The 23,420-nt window shown below is 44.0% G+C and overlaps 2 long non-coding RNA genes across 2 annotated transcripts in view; one reads left to right on the plus strand and one right to left on the minus strand.

The window, feature by feature from the left end:
- LOC146180996 (uncharacterized) overlaps window positions 1-17,306 on the plus strand; it is a 70,622-nt gene extending 53,316 nt beyond the window's left edge. The window contains exons 4-6 of the long non-coding RNA XR_014700134.1: window positions 13,067-13,152; window positions 13,386-13,451; window positions 17,191-17,306. This is a non-coding gene — a long non-coding RNA (uncharacterized LOC146180996). The remainder of the gene's footprint in view (window positions 1-13,066; window positions 13,153-13,385; window positions 13,452-17,190) is intronic.
- A 28-nt stretch (window positions 17,307-17,334) lies between these two features.
- LOC146180999 (uncharacterized) lies at window positions 17,335-23,227 on the minus strand. The gene is made up of 3 exons (XR_014700136.1): window positions 22,781-23,227; window positions 20,092-20,293; window positions 17,335-19,717 (listed from the first exon to the last, which is right to left on the minus strand). It is a non-coding gene; the product is annotated as an uncharacterized LOC146180999 (long non-coding RNA).
- Window positions 23,228-23,420: the final 193 nt, after the last annotated feature.

Raw genomic sequence — 23,420 nt, forward strand, 5'->3', positions numbered from 1 at the left:
TTTCGAGGTGATGCTGCGCACGCCTCGGAACAGGAAAAGCAGTTACAGTGAATGCGCTGTTCAAAGTGCACAAAAAGTGCAATAAGAGCAGGTTACCTTTTTTTTTAATTTGCACTAACAACTTAAAACAGGTCAACGACCAGCCTGACTTGCAGACACGTGAAGGTGCCCGAAATTTTGGTACATGTGCAGAAGCAGACAGAAATGTGCCCAGAAGCGAAAAGATGCCGTCACACTGGCATATCATTTGAAATAATGCATGTAGGCAAAACAGGTACTCCTCCTTGCTCGGCCACTAATTGTAACAGGCCTGGCAGAACAGGCCCGTGAGGCCGAAAATGTTCATGTGATAAATTCTGTGCTTCTGTAGCCATGTCAATGCATTTTTGACAGTTCCCCTCATATCATGAAGGAAACAAAGTTACAGCAGGAAGAAAAAAATCAGCTTTTGTGCAGCATAATGGGACTGACCTTACAATAGTATGCTGCTACTTGCCTTACTGCAGACTGATAACCCAAATCACTGTTGTATTCAGACGGTAATTAGCACATGTTGCGCACTGTAAGAAATAAGACAAAGTAAGTATTACTACGATCAAAATAATACTGTTGCCTGAGCCTACATTGCACCGCTTTTGCGCACACAAAATTGAGACTACATAATTTCTCTAAGTATTTCGCTCACTCCGTAAACTGAACACTTGAACGCTTGAAGGCGCGAACGCAGGTGCGCACCGGGGGCCGCCACAGAAGCGAGTGGCCAGGGTTGGGTAAATCCTGCACTAACTTCACGGGGAAGAGAGCACTGCTTGCTTAGAAGAGCTGCCATTATATCTGCGGCGAATGCGCAGGCTGTATGAAAGTGCGCGCCGCTGCCACTTGAGTCCAGCCGTTGGTGTATGAATAGCACAGTGCACAGAACACGCTGAAGCATGCATAGACAAGGGCAAGAAACTAAAAGCCTTCTTTCTTGTGTGAGTGTATGCATGAGTGAAAACGAAATGCAAGACAAAAAAGTGCGTGACATCAGCAGACCAAGTGACACCCCTCGCCCATCAGTCAGAGAGAAACCAATGGATGCAGTATCTGTGGGTACCTCATCGACAAAGTTCGATGGCCAGCGCAAAGGATGAGAAGGTTTGGCTGTTTTAAAAGGACCATGAGAGCTTTGGTTTGCATTTTGTTGCTTTCCAGTGTGTGCATCGCTGCAGTATTTCGCAGAGACCATGTCCAACGCCTTATCGGGCTTGGTTAAAATGTCAGCCTGGTCAGTAGCCCTTGAATATGTTAGCTCTCTTAAATGAACAATCTGAAATAAGCAAGGACATAAGTTGTGCTGGCCATATTGTGGACTGCTTTCAAGACAATGTGTGTAATGCCAAATAATCTGAGAAGTTGAATAAACCGTTTGGGGTGCCCTGTTTTGTTTTCTAAATATGCATTATAAGACCATTTAACACAGCTTGGCCACCCAACTTGTGCACACCAGCTAACACAAAGCTTTAGCAGCGCTACACTAATCCCTCTGTCACACAAACACTTCCGATCCTCATTGAACTCAATCTGCATTCAGGCTTTCAAGAAGGATTGAAGCATCCGGTGCTACACGAGCGTTTTCAGTCAGCATTGAGAAATTTCCTACGTGGTCCGTCGTCTGCTGTCAGTCGCAATGAGTCTCAAAAGGAAATTTAAGATTGGGGTAATGATTGCACGATTTCAGTGTACACAGCAGCATTCCGCTTTTGGCGCCTCAGGTCATCTAACCTATCTTCCCAGCGGTCAAGTGCTACAGTGCAGTTTCTCTTCCACTCCACAGTTTCCACACTGACGCAGTCGAAGAGAACGCCACCTTAGCTTCCACTGGCAGTAGACTACGGTGTCAATATTATAAAATTAGCCGTTCTACGAATGTTCTATCATGCCTTTTAATACATTTATGTGTTATTATGTGCAGTTCTATTGCATTTATTCGTTTTTCATGTTTTAGAGCTCATTGATGACGAGGGTGTCAATGACCGCTTTTGAGTGTGCTTGAAATCTCGAGAGCGATTGAGGAAGCAACCTTGAGTCAAGCAGGCTCGAGCTCAACTGCACTTGACAGTTGCCGTGTGACAACCTCGATCTACAATGAGTTGAATGTAGATCCAGTTCAATGAGGATCGAAACTGTTCGTATGAGAGCAGTTTAACTCGCATCTTGCAGGAACAAGCAATCTATATACACCTTTCCAATAAGTTACTCGGTGCCACCATATTGTTCGCTCCTCCTCTCTGGACTGCTGCAAACCGGCTCTGCTTCCACTGTGCTAGCACCAAATGCACAAAGCAGTCCAGCAGGTAGTATGGTGACACCCCGTGACCACTTATTGGAAAGGTGCACACTACTATGACTATGCTACAGTATGCTAAGGAAGTGAACACACAAAAAAGCCAGGCAATCATGTTACTCTGGTAACGAATGTTTAATTGTGGCTGGCCTTGCATATGGCGGGCAGTAATGCATGTACCCCTGTCTTCGGACAGGACAGCAGGGTTGCAAGCATCTCCAGCAAACACTGTGCGGATGTTCGTTTTGTTATAAAAATTTAGGAGACACTTGAGATCTGTCTTTAAGAGTATAGCATGGTAGCGTCAACAGCTCCCATCTGCAGCTTCCCTCAAAGATCCTTGATCGCATACATGCACCTTGCTATTTTATAAATGAAGTCTTTAAAGAACTTTGCTGCAACCTACAAAAAAAAAAAAAAAAAAAAAAAATGTAGGAAGTGCTTAAGAGCTCTAAGATCGCTAAGGCGAACACAACCCGGCACCAGAATTAGAATATGTGACTAATAAGTACGGTGCAGGGAATGCAGCCTTATAGTTACGCACGTCAAATGACAGATCGAATACCACACGCCCATCCTCCGAGGTCCTGTGAATAAGCGCATAAGTGGCCCGCGTATGCATGGGGTTGCCATTACCCTCTTTGTCACCTCTCTGCAGCGGTTTGCACAGCCAGGATGCCTCATTTCCTCCTCTCTGCAACGCGGCAACAGAGCACGCACCTGCCAGAGCTCTTCACACGCAAGTTCCAGTATGAAGGACGTTTCTTGATGACAATTTCTGATCACACTTTCTGTACATGACGCACATGAGCCAATTAAAATACAGCTATTTAAATGCCCTCTAGACACGTGAATATTATGAATATAAGCATAATACATAAGATAAATTCTCAGCACTGGGTAAAATATTCACAAAGTATTGTCAAACATGAATATAAAATCAAGAAATTGTAATAAAATCTTGAGGATATACAAAAGGCAGAAAAATGGTCATTTCTTAAACTACAGCTTGCAAATGAAGCTTTTTTTTTTGCCTCAACTCCTTCAGCACCATGTAATTTGTTTATTAAATGAAATATTTACACAATCTTGCTATTAGATAATACTAAAATGCAGGTATTTAGATGCTCAATTAAATAAATGCCCATGCTTTTATTTTGGCTTTATACATAGCATAAAAAACTTTTTCTCCGAAATTTGCAGAAAAAATCCCAAAATTGAAAGAAAAGGGGGCATGAATATCAAAATAAGACAGCAAGAAAAATAATTCAGAATACTAAAAATATGCTACACTGCCTCTTTTATTACTAGTTTAGGTTCTGAAGTTCATTTTGAAGGTGTGCTGTTCTCTCAGAAATATAGCTAAGTTGCTGAAAACACCCATTTTTATGCTCGGCCTTGTTCTACTCATTTTACAGTTTATAGTATTGGCATTTCCAAACCTTTCAGGATTTATGACTGAATTATTTGGTGACATGTTTTCCAGAAGGTGGGAGATTTTGCCATTAAATTTGAAAATCTGCAATAGAAGCTTGGTGTTCAAACTCCACTGAATTTGCTTGAAGAAGTTCCACACTTGAAGTTCTGGAGAAGCCATATCAAGTAGTACCAAGCTTTCATTACTGCTGAAGCCCAGCGAATGGAAACAGAACAGTTGGAACACAAAATGAGCATGTGTAACTGACCAAGTGTGATCAGAGATTGAAACTAAGCTTTTCTTGGCCACTAGCTGAAGTCCAAGGCTGACATTTGACTGATTCATCATCTGAGCTGAACTGAGAGCTAGTAAAATTGTCTTCAAGAGACTTCGCTAGTACTCTCATAAACAGAAAACTATAGTAGAAGCAGCAGAATCGTGTGAATGGTGCCAAAGACCTCTTTATTTCAAATAATTTTTTAAATGTCACACTGTGCCAGAAAGAACAAAAAAAAAATAAATAAATAAAAAAATAAACAAGCTGCACACAAACAGAAACTATGGTTGTCACAATAGCCCCACTGCGGTAGTGCAGTGGTTAAGATGCTAGATTACTGTGCCGGAGTACCCATGTCCAAACCCGATCGCTGGCGGCTGCTTTCGATGCAAACGAAGTGGCACCCGTGTGCTTTGTGATGTCAGCGCGCGTTAAAGATCCCTAGGTGGTCAAAATTACTCCGTAGACCTCCACTACGGCACCAATTTCTGTCTTTCCACTTTGACTCCCTCCTCCCTTCCCTTACGGCACAGTTCAGGTGCCCACAGAAACAAGTGACAGATTCTGTGCCTTTTCCATTCCTGTGAACTAATTACTATAATTACTTTTGTCATACTATCTGCCTAAATGGGGCTACATGTTCCAAATACATAAATTTACGTCTGCCAGTGTGTGAGAACGATCATTCATATATGAACGATTGGCTTAAAGCAGTCCTGAAAGGTATAAGCCCTAATCCCTTAATTTGTGCCGGTATTATCTCACACACAATCATCAGCATACAACCATAATCTACCACATTGTGCCTAAGACCACCCAACATGGGTATAAAGCTCTGTTTTAACAAAGCTGTATGAACATGGAGTAGCATGTCTGATACTAGATCCAATGGTCTTGGATGGTTCTATTCCACCTCAACCTCTCACCTCAAAGGAGCTGCATGAGTTAGCAGCTCCAGATAGCGTCGTCCTCTCTTTTCTCGATCCTTTGTCTCTTTTTCGCTTTTCCACAATACGAGCTCCAGCCAGTTCGGCCATATCATGTGGCCTCATGACATCGCAGAACCAGACAACCAATCAGTGCATGGCCATGTCACCTGCCAAAGGCATGGTTGTGATTTTTCTCAAGGGTGACGCCTTTTACGCTACCGCAATAAAGCAACTATTCTAAAATAAGTCACTTCTTGTAGAGCACTTTTCACTACTGCTGCTGCATTGTATGATATGGGCAGTTCAAATTATGTCCCTTCTGTAAAGAGCAGTTTGTTTGCACAGCCTCCTATCCGATGTGGATGTAGGCTACAATCCAGCACACAACAGCGGCAGGGCAGACATTAAAAAACATGGCAGCCCTTACGAAAGCCAGCTGCTCCTTCAGCTGATAGAAAGTCAAAGATTTTCCCAATTCTATTATCTTGTAGGCAATGGACAATAACCCGATCAGTTTAAGTTTGCAAGTGCTTGACAGCCCCTTTCTTATAGATTATGGTACTGTTAGGATCCTTCCAAGATTTCAATACACTTGAGGTCGTGAGGCACTACACACACAAAGCAAGCAGTTTTTCTAGCACAATCTCCCTACCACTCTTAAAGATCTGCAGTTGCCTATCCATACCAGCCAATTTACCCCCTTGCATTGCTTCTAAGGCTTTTTTACTTCCTCCATGACCAGCATGACGTACAACCTGCTCACATTACTGCCCGTCATCCTGACTGCTTCAGCTGCTGCTGTGACTGCTTCAGGGCAATGTCATCAGCAAATTGCAGATTACTGAGGTATTCTCCATCTACCCTCATCCCTCAAGGCATGTCACCTAGCACATAGTACAATAGATGCTGTCAAGAGAGTACAAGTGGCTGATTCCATGCCAAGTTACCTAAGACAATGCCATGTTTTAGACACCACTACACACGGATAACTTTTTCTCGGAGAACCACAGCTGTGTTACCTCCACAAGGGATCAAGTTTTCTTCTATATGACATCTCTCCAATAAATGTCAGGCCTGTTCAGGTATTAATCTGTTACTTTAATTCGCAAGGCTAGAAGCTAGACTGGCAAAAAATTGCAGTCACACATTTGTGCTTCCCACCTCCCCCCACTGCAAATCATGTGTTCCAAACCACCCAGAATGATTTTCAAATAATAGCATATCAGCAAATTCAAGGGTGACAATATTACACAAGATTAAATACATTGCAAGCAAGGTGTTTTAAACTTAACTGGGAGCACGCTCTAAACCTGTGGAAGCAGTGAGAGTATCCATTTGGTCACGCCAGTCGCAGCTCACTGCACTACTGAGGTGGCGGTGTAATCGAACTGGCGGAGGGAACTCGTTCGTCGGCACCAAGAATTCGTTGCCTCTGCAAATGTAAATAAATGAGAGTAATACTGCAATTACATTTAGTTTGCATAAATTCAGTAAACTCACTCACAATAGAATTTGGTTCGAGTAAAGCAAGTGAGAGTGCCTGCTGCAGAAGGAAAAAGGTAGTAATGAGACTGGCTGTCAATGCTAGCACAAATACAAATATTTAGAACACTTACAAAACACTGAAATAGCAACAAAGAGAATCTAAGTTAAATCACTTGTGCAGTAAGTGCCCAATATGCTGCGGCTTGCATGGAACTGCAATGGAGAGTGCTTATAGCAGCAACTGCCAAGCTCTTTGACAGGATTACGAGGTACTCACAATGGTGCCTCACTCTCCCACAAAACATGCTAGCTCAGATTAATTATTGCTCTGTTTTCAAATAAGCTGTCAATGGCCTTGGCAGCAGCTTGAAGCCAAGCACTGCCAACTGTTTATGTTGGAGCAGGCAAAAGATATATATATTAGGGAACTCTGCGGTAGCAACATGCATCCAAAGTGTTAAATCTATATAAACAAGCTCAGTGAGTTCCACCAATGCAGTTATTTCGGCAGTAAAAAGAGAGATATTGTCACAGGCATGAACCTATGCTAGCTGAGGAGTATTGAGGTCACCCTCATTGCTGCATACACCGAAATAAGTGAGTACTTGACAGTGGAAGGTCTGAGCAAATAAGCACAGGAATTCGGTCATGTATATAACCATACTTTTGTAGCCATTTCATGCTGTGCAGTAGGCTTGTTGCACTTCGAGGCTCATTCCGCACAGGGCCAACTCACGTTTAAACCATCTCTCAGCTGGCCAGCAACCCCCCTTTATCAGTCCGCAGATATACTCATGTACTGCAGCACTACCACGTATGGTCTGTACAGATGAGTGCCACTTACCTTCCAACAGTTTTCCGAAAGAAGCCCGACATTTTCTATGGGCTGAGCCGCTCCATCGGTTGAAGCTGCGAGGAAGGCAATAAAACCTCCTGATTATAAACCAGCGCGTTCACGCTGGCGCACGCAAAAATGCCTTATACTGCCCAAACAAATATAAGCGAACTCAGAAACAGTTTTACGTTATCTTTTAGTCGCCTCATATGTCCCAATACTCCAGTGCATCCGGAAGACAACAGCAACCGGCGACTGATCGGTGCACAGCAGCAGGTATGGAAGCTGTTCCAAGCGCAATGAAACGAGATCGTGGACGCCATTACGCAGTCTCCTCACGCCTTCGCCCGGAGACCGTCGCGCGATTACGCCGCGTCAATAATTGAGGCTAACGCATGCTTGCGCTGTCGTGCAAAAACTCGTTAAAGAAGCTGCAAGGAAGGCGATGGCAGAAAGACTACAAATGCTTTACTTAGAGTTCGCGGGCATGTATGTACGACTCACCGCAGTCAGAAGGCTGCAAATAGGACTGCACCGAAGGCTGCGCCCTTGAATTTAAGGCTATAATTCACGAACTGAATTCGCATATCACCGAGTTTGCATTTACCGGGATGATGGCCCGCCAACTGCAGCAGACCGACGCATGAAAGACAACCTAGGGTGCCTAGGGCTCGCAAAGCGCAAATACTCGTTGTCTGAAAAGCGCGCCAGTCTTCCTTCTTTGGGCCATACTTTGGGCGACTCAGTGAGCATCTGGGTTTGAGGCTTACTTCTAGAAAAAAACAAGCACTAAAAGCTATTTGACGTCACATCCGTCCAGAAGAGCAACATATCCTCCTTTCCACTTTGGTCCTGGGCGCGCATGCGCAGTTCACGGAGCCGGCTCTCTGCAAGTTCAGGTAACATTGTGTGCTCGCCGGCCGCGGTGAGGCCAGGCCGCGGTCTTGCACCGTGGCCGCGGTTTTGCGAACGGCTAGTTTTGCGTGGTGTCGCGTTACATTCAACGGGACAACGTTAAAGTGAAAAATGTTTTATTATGCGGCAAGCTTCATTGCTTCAGCTGTTCAGTGCTCTTGAGGAATATCGTTAGATTAGTGGCTGTTATTTCACGCTCTGTAGAAATGCATTTTCAGATAGGTTAGGTTAGCCTGCATTTCCTGACCTCTACGTTGCAAGAGTAGCTTTTGTATCAATTTTACGAATGACAGCTTTTCTGTTCTGGACCATAACTGCGCTGCTCACAAAGTTTTCAGTACCCACCCACATGCACAGATGTGTGCGCGCTGCAGTGGCCTTACATTTCATTGCAACCTTCTGCATCATGTTCATTCCTTTTCCAACAGCACTGCATGGACCCACGGACTGCAGCCGAAGCACGGCAGATGCGCCGAGTGAATGGTGTGGCCTTCCCTCAATCGTCAGTACTCCTCTTTGCCCTGGACAATACAAGTTACCCTTGCTAAGGTAGCCACTACTGGGACTGTGTAGTTTATGTATAATGCCTGTTTTGTTACATATCATTTGCAATAATTCGGAAATCAGTTATGCAATTTTTTGTCTCTACCTTAGTGCTGTTTCTCACCTTGTGTATTTTTATTTTTCTGTATTGTGTACGTCGCCTAATGTGTGTCAAGTATTGTCAATGCATCCGTCTACATCTGTTGCATCTCGTGTTTTATATGCAGCAAAATAAATTCATTTCACAAATCACTTGGAGTCTTTTCTGCAATACTGTTTTGCAAAGGCTGTGGCGCAGCTGCGTTGATGGCCAGTTTAGAGAACTGGGAATCTATTTTTCCTGTTGTTATGCACGCTGAAAATAAATAGAAACACTAGCAGATTATTTAAAACCAAAATAATGCGCCAAAAGGGCATGGAAGGGCGCAGCGCATTGGTAGCATTCAAATCGCGCGCCTTTCAGCAAGACCGGAAGTAGTTGCCGCCGGCCGCTTGGTGCACTACAGTCAAATGGGCCGCTGGGCACTATGGGAGTGTCCGCTCTTTACCAATCTCTTTCTCTATGGCCACGGCGCACACGAGATGGCCCACGCCGAAAAGCCTAGTCGCGGCGCACACGAGATCTACAACGCCGAAAAGCCTAGCCACGGCGCACACGAGATCGACAAAGCCCACAGGCCAGCGAGCTGCTCTACGACGGCCGCGAAAGCCTCTTGTCAATGGGTGCAATACGACGAGCTGAGAACGACTGCGCAACAAGACGACCCGCGCCCATTACTGAGTGACTTCTTTCCGTCATCGCAAACGTACTCGGCCACGCAAGCGACAACGGCGTCACAGGAATCCAGGGAACCGCCGAGCACCACAACTAGGGGATCGATCCGACGGCGACGACTCGCAAGTGTTTGCAGCATTAGCCGAAATGACCGGCGCTGTTTTCGACGACGTCGGCGGCAGCGCCGAGTCCTCTTTTCCACCATCGCACCCGTCGTCTTCGAGCCCGAAGCAACGGCAGCTGTCGTCCAACCTGCGAGGAGCCCCTCCGCAACAGCACTGAAAACGTTCATATACAGCAAATGTATGCACATTCAAGCACTGCACGTTGAACTTGGCATGATCGACGAAATGCCGGTGGACGTTTCTCTCGAATGGGCAAAGTGGGACCATTTGTTCGTAACCAGCCCGGGCGTGATGCGCGTGAACAATGTCCTCGCGTACTTTGTGCACCACGCGCGGAATTTGTCGGCCGCGTTCTCCCGCGACCCCGCACGTTTAGCAGCAAAGCGCTGCTTAAGCAGATGCGCTACGAAGTCAAAGCTGTAAAAGTCCCCCTATATTCTGACAGCATTCGCGAATGTCTCGGGGGCGTTAAGCTTGAGCGTATATGTTCAGTAGAATTTGTAATGCCCGGCGAAGACCCTACGTGCATTCATGCGCTCGCCGCTAACGACAGAATACGCGATTTGTGCGGCAATTACACCGCCTGTATAGAACGCGTAATTCTAACAGGAATCATCCGAACCGAATATGGAGCCTACACCCCCAAGTACGAAAATGTACACTTGTACTCCTTGCATTTCAACAACTCTGCCAACCACTAGAGACGAGTACAAGGATGGCTATAAGCAATTTGCCGAAAGCGAGGTTAAGGCTGTTTTAGCCACAAGGCGGGAATTCTACGGGCCGTTCTTCTACCGTTCCCGCAATCCGCTCTAGACAACGAGAAATCTCCGAAACAGGAATGGCAGAAAGGCGTGCTACTGCGCGAACTCTTTGTGGGCGAGGAAAAGTGTTATGCTGTACTGGAGTTTCGGGGAGAGTGTGGCGCACCGTTTTCCCATACGTTGCAAATGGAGCAGCCCAACTACAACACCATGCAGAAGGCTGACATGATCAACGTTGCATACATGGTGCGTCATTTTTCTCCTCCGGGCTTCGCAACAGTAACAATAGAGCTACCTTGTTCCAACGCCAAGGAGTCGCACTGGCCCTGCCTGATGCTAGCTAAAATGTGCGGGGAGCTGTACGTTAAACACACACAATTCGTTTGCGTACAGCGACGGCGAGCAGTCTTTGTATTCTGCGGCGAGCAAAAATGCAAAGTTGTGCGGCTGGCAATTCCCGTCCATTGGCAGAGTACCCACAAGTTTCGTTGTTAAGAAACTCTACCGTCATTTCGTCCGACAACATAGAGAATGATTTGGTAAAGGATCATCTCCGAGCAAACACGGAGAAAATGGAATCATTGATATCTCTATATTTAAAGTGTCTTGTGAGATCGCCACTACATTTCCACTTTGAAAAGATGTTTATACATTACAAAAAAAAAAAAGACTAAATATGGAGTTGTATCGTAAGAACCTCTTAACTATTCTTGGCAAACTTGTGCCCTGGGCAACTTTTGACGACCACGCAACGGCGCTCTATGACCCAAAGTCATTTTTGTCGTAATCATTTTTGTATTGTGCGTTGCTTCTGACTATGCAATAAAGACATTGATTTCTGACCAACTGCCGAGTGCTGCCATTCATTAGGAGAGCAAATGAGTTCTCTTCCGCGGAGTGATAATAAGGTTTGTGATCCGATATCCGGGATATTAGTTAGAGGCCTAATGAGATAGGTCAAGGATAGTAGAACCACTGACGCGGGGTAGACGCTCTTTTCCTGACATTGGATCCGGTTTGGAATTTCTTCCTCGCCTTATTACATAACCAGTATAGGATAAACACACGCCACAGAAGGACATGGGACGGCACGGCAAAGCTCCAGAAAAGGTTGCCATGGGAGCGCGGGACTACTGCTGAGAGTTAATCCGCCTTCACAGCGGTGGATTGCAGAGCGAACTATTACGATGCGGGAAGTCGACGCCAGTAAAGCACTGCACACACAGCGCACAAAGGATCTAACGGAAACTAATGCTAAATAGCACATTAACGCCAAGGTCTTGCCGCGTGTCGGTTGCAATATCCAGTACCGAACATGTAATCCGACAATTAAACACGGAGACACAGCACGCGAGCGGTAGACGCAACACACACGCACGCGCGCACGTTGGACACAACACGCATTTTCTTTTTAGTTGTGTGGTAGGAAGCAGTGCTGGACGGATGTGGTTTGCTCGAGCAAACTGGGAAGGGCCCTTAGGGGCGGGTTATTTACGCACCCCCAGATGATGTGCGCCTGAGTGGCGGGTTCTCCGTTGTTAAATTTTGGACATGCGGGGCCGTATTCCCTGTTAGGAAGTTGATAGAGCAAACTGGGAAAGTGGCAAAACCACCACTGCTTTGGATGGGCGGAGTACATACACTGCGGAGTACATACATACACTGTACAGCGCAGGGAGAAGGCGCCGTCGAAAGAAGTTGCAACGATTTCTAGGGATCCGCCGACGGCGAACGAGCGCTCGCTCCGCTGCGCAATGAAGGCGTTCGCAAAGGCCTTTGCAAGCCATCCAGCGTCAGAAAAAAAAAAAAAAAATGATTCTGGTAAGTCACTACCCACTACTTTCTCTGTTCAGACGATCGGACTGGACAGCGGACTGTCCGAGCGGAACAATTAGTTATCATATGTGACGAAAACGGCACTTTTGAGTAGCTCGGAATGGCAGTGACTCGGCGCCTGCCGATCGCGTGCGCTCCGAGTAGGAGTGGTGGTGGATGATGCTTTCCCACGATACATACGGCCCGCCCGTCTGAACACCGCCTAGTCGATTGCTGGGAAATAGCAGCGCAAAGTAAAAAGCCACTTACGTTGTGCGAATTAGATACATGATATTTCAGCATTTTTGCTAAGCATGGCTCGAGTTGCATAATATAATACACGTCGTGTAGCTGCTTTTGTTTACATGTGCATGTAAATGTGCACAGCCACCAGGAGCCACAATAAATGAGAATTGTTTGCAAGATGATTTACTTTATCTTCTCAGACAATTGTCTGGCACCATTAGCTAACAGCACATGCTGAATGCAGTGCCAAAGCCAAATATTGCAAGAGGTCATTTAATTTTTTTTTGCTCCAAGCTTATGAACTTGTGTCCCTGTGTCAGCACGTGAAATGAAGTATTTTATGCTGTTGGACAAAACATTCAGGCACTGGAAGTCTTATTAGCATTTACAAGTCGCAGAGGCTGAACTGGTTTGCTCATTGTGTTATAAAAACACCTGAAAATTAAAAAAAGGATCCTTGTTAAGGACCATTGCATTGAATGAAGGCAACAGTGTCTGCGTCGTGGCACTTTTCTAGTGTCCTGGCGCAACTCTCAGCTGCACAATTAGATCCTGTATTATGTTGGCAAGTTAATTACCAATCATCTGCGTCTCATATGGTTATTCCCTTTCAGATGAAAATGAGCCTGCAAGTGCCTGAATGACATGGTGCCCAGAGAGACTCATGATGATGAAAGCAATCATGACAACTCCCGGAATAGTAAGCGACAACACTTCTTATATTACTTTCTTCAATGTTCTTGTTGAACATGTTACAGCTATTTACAAAGCACTGCAATGTTCAGTCTTGATTCTCTTACTGCAGTGTACAAAGTGTAGCCAGAGTGCTAAAGTAAGCTCGTGCATGTTGTTATGCACCGGAAAATAGCCCAAGATCTCATGGCTGCAGAAATAATTATTTCTTTCATTTGTTTGCTTGCTTCCATGGCACAGCCACAAGTCTGCACAGTGTGGAGCCGCTGCCGTCAACACCAAGCCTGCAGTCAGTGCCCTTGAGGGGTGAGGACATATTTACGTTATTTTGAGCAGCACCAATTTGTAAAAAGTTTTATTTATCTCAATGCCTTAACAACTTACTATAGTTTAAAACTCAAGACTGCTTAGTACAACTGCACTAGAACCTAGTTGTTAGCTTTTGCATTCATGCCAAAACTATGCATGGACCAGCAGCAGCAACAGTGCATTATACAAAATGCAATGGCCTATGAAAGCAGCGATAAATGAAATAAATGAGTAGGAAAACAAATTATTCACAAATTTTCATGTTCATGGTGCACACTCACGAGACCATCGCAATGCTTTGTGTATTGTTATGCTTGTCTCAGACTGTTTTGAACCTACACTCCATTTGGTGGCATGACTGAGTCTTCGGTTTGAGAGAAGAATGACGTTTCGAAGATGAGAGAACAAAAACAATGAAATTTGATTGCACTTCTGCAGACTTATGTACATACTTCAAAGGTCTTAACAGCAAAAGGTCAAAAGCAAGTTCATAGCAATGATAGACTATTGAGCCTCTTGCCCAGGGCCAGTATTGTTTTTTTTTTACTCCACAAGAAACCTTTAAACAATCAATCCAGCCCTCTCACAGAACTTTGGCCAATAAAACACGGCGCATCTCTTCGGGTCAATCAGCCAGTCAATCAAACAGTATTGGTAAGCAATGTTCCTGCAGTCATACCTTGGGAACAGGCGAGGAGACATAGAAACTTCCTTTTTCACTTCGATAGCGTTGCAATAGTCGAACAAGGAGTCTGTCTGCCAGAAAAACACAGGGCATGTCTGATGTCACATACAGCGGATCAAAACAGCATCTGTAGAACTCAACTCCTAATGGATCAGTGTAATGGTTTTATGGCCATGTCCCTTCTCCCAAACAGCCACCGTATCTTCCTGTGCGGTGTGGCCTCAGGCACCCCTCTCCAGAATGTATTCATCATCGGGCAAAACGTGGGAAGTTCTCACATGTTTTTTCTTTTTGCGGCTTCACACTTTTGTGTGATGTTTGCCTGGACGCGTGATGCATTTCCAGCTCTTAGGTCATTGCAGCATGCTGCTGTGCATGTGCATAATCAACGCAAAAGCTCAGAAGTAATATTTTATAGAGACATTTCTACTGCAATTACCCATTTGGTGAATTTTATTTATCCTCAAGAAAAGGATGGCAATATTATATTATTGTTTACTCCACCCTCCACTGTGGTCTTAATGCATTGGTTGATGTGAAAAAATGATTCAATTTGTTTTCAATGTGCATCAGAAGGAGCGTTCACTGACATAAAATAACATCAAATACCATGGAAAATCTTTTGCATATGCCAGCAACAGGCAAGTCCCAGTATAGATTGCTGTTGAACGTAACACTTAGTATTCTCTGCGAGCCTACAATTGTAATGTTCCGGCTCTCATTGCTGACAGCACGATTAAAAAAATTTTTTTTTTTCTGGCAAAATAATCAGCGTTGTCTTTGAACAATTTATATTAAGTTTGTTTGATTGAAAACACAACAATAATGTTAACAGGAAGGCTTTGCTTTGCTTTGTCAACGTGTCTGCATCAGTGCCCGTCATAATAGAACAGTCATCTGCATGTGGTGGTTGGTGGCAAAACTAATAAATATCCAACAGGTGCAAGATAGGTGTCAACTTATCCGCAAAGATGACGGCCTGAAGTCCTTGGACATGGGCAACGTCAGCTAGTCGGATTAAACCTAGCAGAGTTTCAGGGCGTGAGCTCGACAGTAGTTTCCCAAAATTATTTTTTGTCTCTCGATTTATATTTTAGATTTCTGGACACGCCCATATCATATGTACCAGATCCACCCTATATATGTACGACAAATTTAATGGATATGTCGATGTGGGCAATGTCTTTGATGAACACTTTCAACAACAGTGGCCAAAGCAGGCTTCCTTGTGAAACACTGTTAGTGACTGTTAGATCGTTCAAATGGTGATTACTCAGGCATGCTATTTGTGTTTATTCTCCTCTCCTTCGGGGCAAGTGCCAAGGGATATACCCTACAACCTGTGTGCAATTCTGTTCACAACTATATAATCACACCAGGTAGATTGCTACAATGAGAATTCACTGCCTTTTCTTTTCCTTTCTTTTTTTTTCATGAAATTCTAGTTTAAGATTCGTAATTATCAAAATACCCAATTGCTTGTTCATGAACCTTTTGTACTTGCTATATACCATGGCCTATTCCCCGCCGTGGGTATGTGCCATTACCACTAAAGACAGTCATCAATGGGTCTGATACATAGGTCAGGGGTGGAAGCAGGCTCAAGCATTTTGGAGCAGCTTTGGGAGCAGCGAGACAAGAGTTTTGGAGCAGCTTTGGAGCAATGAGACAAGAGTTTTGGAGCATTTGAATTATGTTTTGGAGGAGGTTCCTAAGGTCAAATGCCTCTGATAATTGTAGTAATTGTTTTTCTCTTTCTGACAGAAAAGCATGAGCTCTTCCTTTTTATGCAAGTTCAATGCCTCTCCAACTTCGCACTCATTTCTGACAAGACAACGGCCAACAACTTGAAACAGACTAGCAGCAAACAAAATGCTTGCTGGTGTGCTTTATAACTGAACACCTAGTGTGACCTTGTGACCTAAGGCATTTGCCTATTCTGACTTGACAGATTCAAATGTCAAGTTTACCACTTCAATGCACTCAAGCAATGCCACTAATTTGGAGCTCAGATTAATGGACATGACATTTCTGCTCTCTATCTTGTGCATATCCCTTTTTGATCCTATGCCTGTGCTGATAAATTCCTTGGCAGTGGTCAGTAGTGCCTTCAGGAAATGTAGATGGCACTGAAGGGTAGCCTTTTCATCCTTCAGCATTTTTACTTATCACTTCCAATAGTTTTATCATTCTTTGCTTGAGCAATGCTGGGGCTCATTTTTTAAATCTTGGCAATAGGCCCTGTATGGCTTTCCAACACTCTTGAGACGCTTCCTAGTGAGTGACATCTTTGGAGTACCAACCCATAACGATTCAAGTATGATTTTGTCTGCCGTAGGCCCGACAAGCTTGTTACTGAAAAAGAGGCTCGATAGGTGCCTGCTTGTTCTTAGACCACAACCATTAGAATAACTCATGTGGTTTTTCCAGTCGGACAAGTTTCCTTCCGAACGACTCACGGTAGTTTGCGCCTATCTGCTTCGCTTGCTGCTCTTGCTTCTCCCTCCACTGGCGATTCAAAAGGCTGAGAGGAGGTGCTACGTCACATGCACAGTGCATTTTTTTTGCAATTATCTCCAATCGCCAGTGACTCATATTAAATTTACTTGCAAACAAATATTTATTATGCCACATGCTTCCTTCCCTTACAAAAATTTCGTTTGTATTAAGCCCAGTGCTAGATGCGTTATATCTTTGCCACTGGTGCAAAGACATTGTTTGTGTGTTGCACTAAATTTGATGGTAGAACGCCAATTTGGAGCAGTTTTGGAGCAGTATTGCATTTTGGAGCAGGATAGAGCAGGAAAAGCAGTTTGGGAGCAGAATGGAGCAAATGGAGTGGCAATTCCACCCCCGATAGGTGCATTCACAAGAGGAGACTGCTGCACTTCTGTGCCATGATATAGGGGTATGCCATATGCCCAGAATAATCATGTGCGTAGTTATTCACTGCAATACCAGCTGGAGAGCAATATTAAACAACCTCCAGCTTTCTCATAACAGCTTTAATTTTACAGTAATTTCTGTGAACACTGCACCTTTTCATTCCAGGAAGGTAGAAGAATACAACACGGATGTTTTATGCAGCACATGGTGACGATGGACACCCCGTGTGAAGATGGACATGTGGAGATCAGCTGGTGAAATCTTGGCAATCAGTTGACAAGATGCTGATTGCGCTGATGAAAGAATGAGTTATTTATGTTGGCACTATATCACATTGCAGATAGCACCAGTTTATTTTCTCCAAAACCCTCTCGACCATGTTCACTTTGCCAAATAAATCCCAAATACATTTTTGCAACACAAATGCTGTCGGTGTGTTTCTGTTCTTGCATTTTATGGTGCATAAGTAGCTAAGGCTACAGTTTCGCAAATACAGGTCCAAAATTATCTGCAAAGGCCATTACACTAATTTTAAATTGCATATTTTAAGAAATATTTGCACTGTGAGAATTGTAAACATATGCAATGACTCGAAAAAAAAAAATATGCGCGCAACCTCTCTCAAGTGAGCCTCAGCTACAACGTTGAAAACACTGTTAGTGGCCTGTGGTCACCACTTCACCAAAAGAAATTCAAAATGTCCCGTCACATAGTGGTAATTGCTAAAAACATATCATAGGTCAGTGTTTCTCAAATAAGGGCTCACGAAGTGATTTTCAGGGTCCACGAAACCCACAGTTGCAAAAAAAAAAAGAAAGATATGCGTGATAGCTTTGGCCTGACTAGACACAGTTTTGCAGGGTTAAAATCTAGGAGATTCAAAGGCGACTTTAGTTTATGAAAAAAAGAGTGCAGAAACAGAGGGAGAGGGCATCTGCGGCATTCGTTGATGCCAACGTTGGTAAAACTCGAGCTCTGGCTGCACTACTGGATGGGGCTACAATGCAAAGCGTCTCGGGCATGATGACAGCATGACAGCTCAATGAGAGTACAATTAATTCAGTAGTGTGCAGAAAACTCTGAATAATGACTCTAGCAGTACATGCGATCAATAATTATATGAGCTGTGAATTAGCAGCATGAAGTGAAAAACCATAAAATGGCATCACTTTTTGCATCTGGTAGCACAGGTTCTCACTGAAGCCGTCAGACGGCCTGACGAAGACAAGCTGTGGTGGTTTATACACTTTTATAACTCAGATGCCACCTTTCCTTAATCTAGACAATACACAAATGCATACACAACCGTTCGGGTGAAACACCAGTGACGGCCCACGCGGCACAACTCATGTACAGCGTTCAGACTGGTGGTCTAGTGCATATTTGCGGTCACAAGCATCTCGTGCCACTAACAGTTCGAAGTCAGCGTTGGGAATAAGTGAAGCCGTTGGTCCGGAGCACAGCTGTCAGGTGTCCACCGGTAGACGGTCACGCAGTCAAAGGAGCATGGGAGACAATGCCGAACCAAAGTCATCGCGTCCTTTCAGTTCGCCAAGTAGCGAGATGGCAAACCGAAGCTGTCATATCGCTGCACACAACACTCGGGCAAAAACCCCTGCATTTGAACACAAACACTATCACACACCACCCTAAATGCCACCACGCACACACCATGTCATGTTGAACACTGTGAGACGAGAACAACGAGAAAGTAGTCATGCACTGCTGCAATCAATCGAGATAAATATTGCTGCATCTCGCATAAACAAAAAAATTCATAAAGCTGCATCTCTGCATAACAGCGTCAACAAATGAACAGCATAAACCTTTGGGTAGCATTGTTGCATGCAGTGATGCTCATCTTGGAAATGGAGTAACTGTTCTAGAAAACACGGACAACAGAAACAGAAGTGGACATGGACGTACACAGGCTCACAACTGTATTTTACTAACTGAAAGAGGACATATATACAGCAAGCAAAAGTATAGCGTTGAGCATGCGGTTTTGTGCACTTTATATATGTCATCGTTACTTAGTAAAATCCAGTTGTGAGTCTGCAAGCCTCCTGTCCACTTGTTTCTGATGTCCAAGTTTCCTAGTGCACTTACCCTATTTACAAGATATGCACCACTGCATGCTGCAATTATTGCTGTAAGGAATACAGAGATGAATTCTGCGACTGTTGACAAATGCCTCAACTATGAAGGTCACTGCTTGCCATGCTTGTCCATATTTTACTGAGAAAGGCAGCCTAAAAAAAAAAAAAATGTTCCAAATTTTTCGACCGCAGGACGTAGGCCGACACTTATGTCTGAAAAGGCACAAGGTATTGACCAACTGAGGCAGACACAAGACAAAGTAGATAGACACATGACAGCTGTACAAAGATGTTCGGCAGTTCATTGCACAACTTTATACATGCGCCTTACCTGTTACCATCTCAAAGTTTGGTTCTTGAAATAGTCAATAAAAGCAAAATCCCATGCTACGCTGCCAAACCCCCCTCTACAGCTTTCCTAACACTGCTAATTGCCTTGTTGAAGGCAACATGATGAGGTTGCAGTACGGCACCTCCAAACAGCTTGTAGAGTAGAGGCCATCGGGGGTAGGCTGCATCACTATAGATCACATATTTATGACCCATGGTGATCTTCTGCAGGTTCTCAAAGTGCACCGTCTCCTTGAGGATCCCTAAAAGATAGCAAGAATTAAAAATATAACCAATGCGGATCTACACAGGTGCCTCTTCTTTTTGTATAATGAGATGTAGTTACAGTTGCAAGTTTTTAGATACAATTTTTTCCTACAAATTTATAAAATGCCACATGCTAACACAATCTTGCATCACATACTTAAGTGCCACGTTTCTTTACAGATGAAATGCTGTTTTTCATGAGGTGGGTCATTGAGTACCCTTTCCCAAAAACCAACTCAAAAAATATAAAAGTACTTGTGGAATTTCCGCAGCAGAGATTTTAGGCTTTAATTTGGAAATGCACTCCCCTGAATATGAAAAACATATTACAGCTAGTTACTGCAATGAAGACATGACTGAACAGGCTTACCTGCATCGTGACGTCTGCCTTTAAATGGCCCACTGGCAGACTATGGCATTGGTACACATTAGTGCCTGATATTTCTGCACAGGCTCCACTTGTGCCCAGAGAAGTCCTCCTTCTGAGCCACAGACGGTCGACAAATTTGCCTTGCTGTGCCATGATGAAACCCCAGCAGTTGAGCATGGGGGCCTTCCTTTGCATGCACCGCCTGAGGAGGAAAAATTGGAGCGGCTGCAAGCAACGATCGCTTATAGAGTCCCTATGAGAAAATAATCTTTCAGTGTGCACCTTCTTTACTCTGCCGTAGGATAATACTTATTGCATTGCTTTTGGAAGAGTTCACTAGCGTTACCTCGTACAGGCCCATCAATTTTAAGTGAAAATCTTTAATGGCTCATACTGTCGGCATTCGTTTGTTTGGTCACACTATAGCTGTCAATCAAATGACGTCATGATGATGCCATCAGAAAAAATTAAAGTCCTGTTTCCGCTGGGAGCCGAACCTCTATCCCTCGCATCCCCATCCGAGCGCTTTAGCCAACTGTGCAACGTTCAGGATCTTGAAACACACATCAAAATTCTCCTTGTCTACTGTAAGGATGATAGTAGCGATGACAGTGAAGTTGGAATTAGCAGTGATGACATTAGCAATGATAATGACGGTGCATTTAATTCATAATGATGAGAGCAAACGTGATGCACCGTGTGCACCAGCAACGCTTAGATTTTCACATTTCTGCAGTGTAGATTCCGCAGTGCTCCCGGATTTTTTCAACACTATCATCGACACTTGATTTTTTTTTTTTTTCAAAGCAAGCGAAATTCAGAAACCTACACTAGGTTATTTTCTTTTTTTTTTTTTTTTGTAATTGAAAGATCATATATACATCTCACTTTTGCAAACGGTTTGAGACAGTAAGGATGTAAATAAAGACCAGGAATTTCACAGAAATCATGTGCCAAATCAAAAATGAGCCAGATTCTGCTGATGTGCAGATGGAAATGAGCCAAATCTATTTTATTCTTGACAGCTTTCTTTCTCAGCTTTAGCATGATAGGGTGGACTACTGCGAGTGTAAATTCAATTATTGCTTCTCCATAGCTACTTCCTGATCACTGTCTAGGATACGAAGAGATCACAGGAAAATCTGAAGCCAGAAGATAAAAACACTGGGAACATAGGCCTGCAGCAGACGAAGCAGTTTGTGCATAAAGCTAGCAAAATAACTTATAAAAGACTACATTCAGTTTAGCCTGTTGGCAGCGGCTTTCCACATTTAGCAACATAAGCAAATAGCCGAAACTGGCAAGAAACGACAATATTTGCCGCTGTCTTGTCGCTTTGCATCCTATGTGCATCTACCATTCCCCGGCAATACAATGGTGCACTGAATTAAAATAGCTCTTCATTAAACACATTCCAACTAATTTCTACCAACAGAAAATAGCCTCACATCTTTGCTTGAAGCAGAAGCCCACTAAGCATTTATTTGCTCACTTTAGAGCAAATCAGTGCTGCTGATTGTGTGACAATGAATATTACAACTCTTCATCAGCTGTATTCACAGTATGATCGTTTACAGGTATTATTTTCACAAAGAGACTAGAAACGACTCTGAAAAAAATTTCCTTCAGTCAAAGTAGGGTCAAATATAGATTTTCATATCGATAAGGGCCAAATCCAAAATTGCTTACATTGTTTAAATTATTGCATAAAATTTTATGAAATTTCTGTGTTGAGTATTTCTAATACATGAAGCAAATTAAAAAATAACTTGTGCTGATAACAACCTTTTGCGTATTTCTCAGTTTGTGTTTCCGTGGACTTCCCTAATTTAATAAAAAAAAATATTGACTTGTAAGTGTGCTAGTGTTTATGTTGATGACCTTATGCTGTGCTAGTAGGCAAGATCGAAAAGCAGCATAGCACTGGTTGCATTCGGGACGTTAAACAGTTTCACTAAATTCGATGTCGACAAGAGAGCACCTTCCCAAAGCTCTACAACCGAGTTGGATGCCTTTGCATAAGTGTGCCTAAGTTAATTGACGTAAAAAAAAAAAAAAAAAAAAATCAATGATTACAGCAGACGTTCGGTGACTGGGCACGAGTCAACTGCAATCGTTAATGTATATTATGTTTTACAGTAGCCAAAACTGCTCGCCTGCTAGAAACGACACAACGTCGCTACGCGCCATAGAGCATTGGTCCCATGCCATCATCCCTAGAAGCATGAGCGTTGGTGCCTTTCGACTACAAAATGGTAGGGTTTTGAGGTAGTTATATCGAGTAGAAGGCTCGGTAGCGTTTATGCACACATGGAAGCTGATGGGGATGATGTGCAATGAGTAGCGCGAGAGTGCGTAGCAGTGTGCACGCGGGATGATACGACATCCCGCCCCGCTTCTCACAAGGAATTTATCGCTTTAAATCCGCTCCGGCCCTTTTTTTTTTTTTTTCTTTTTAAATTTGAAAGCGCTATAAGCGGTCGCACAAGTGTTAGACTGTTTTGATAAGCTCTGAACCTCAGGATTAGCGCTAATTCGCATTCAAAGATGACTACTGAAACGCCACAGCCAGTCAGCTTTGCTTTACATGTTTCGGCGGGCATATTTATTTGACACAGAAAGCACTGCTATCAATAATTTGGCTTGTAACCGTCAAGCCACCACAGCCACCACACCATGCGCTACTTACCTCGGAGAGGCGTTGCTCGGAGAATCGCTGAAGAGCTTGCAGATCAAGCCACTTATCGTAGAGTAGATGACCGAAGTAAAAATCGAGCTGTGCCAAGGTGCCTCGGAGCCGGAGACCCTGACACGCTGCGCACTGATGACCTCATTTGGAATTAGGAGGGCTAACTGCAGCTCTCCGAAATCCTCTTTCTAGAATCTAAAAATCCTGTTGAACACTATGTTGTTGTTGGCGCCGATGTTGAAGGGTACCACGCTCACGTAAGTTCCTTCGAGGCTTTGGAATATCGCGCTCCCGTTGAAATCAATGCATGTCTTCAAATTCATCCCATGATAGGGTCGCATGATGTAACGTAACGTGGGCAGGTTGCACCGATAGCACGAGCAAATTCTAGCACACGACCGAACACCAGCAAACACGAGCAGTTGTTTCCTTCCTCCATGCGAGCACCAAAACAAACGGATTTAATGCAACTAGGCTTGGATTGTTCAGGCTTGCTGCAGGTGGCAAAGTGGGCGCCGTCTGCTGTGACCCAGTTGCAGCAGCGAAATGCTTCCTGCAACTGGGTTGCAGGAGCAAAATGCTTGTAGCAACCCATGACGTCTTATTCGGTTTAGGAAAAACGTCACATCCGGCTATTGTT

The sequence above is a fragment of the Amblyomma maculatum genome, chromosome 8 (genome assembly GCF_055883805.1).
Source record: "Amblyomma maculatum isolate TAMU_Amacu chromosome 8, ASM5588380v1, whole genome shotgun sequence".
Lineage (NCBI taxonomy): Eukaryota > Metazoa > Arthropoda > Arachnida > Ixodida > Ixodidae > Amblyomma > Amblyomma maculatum.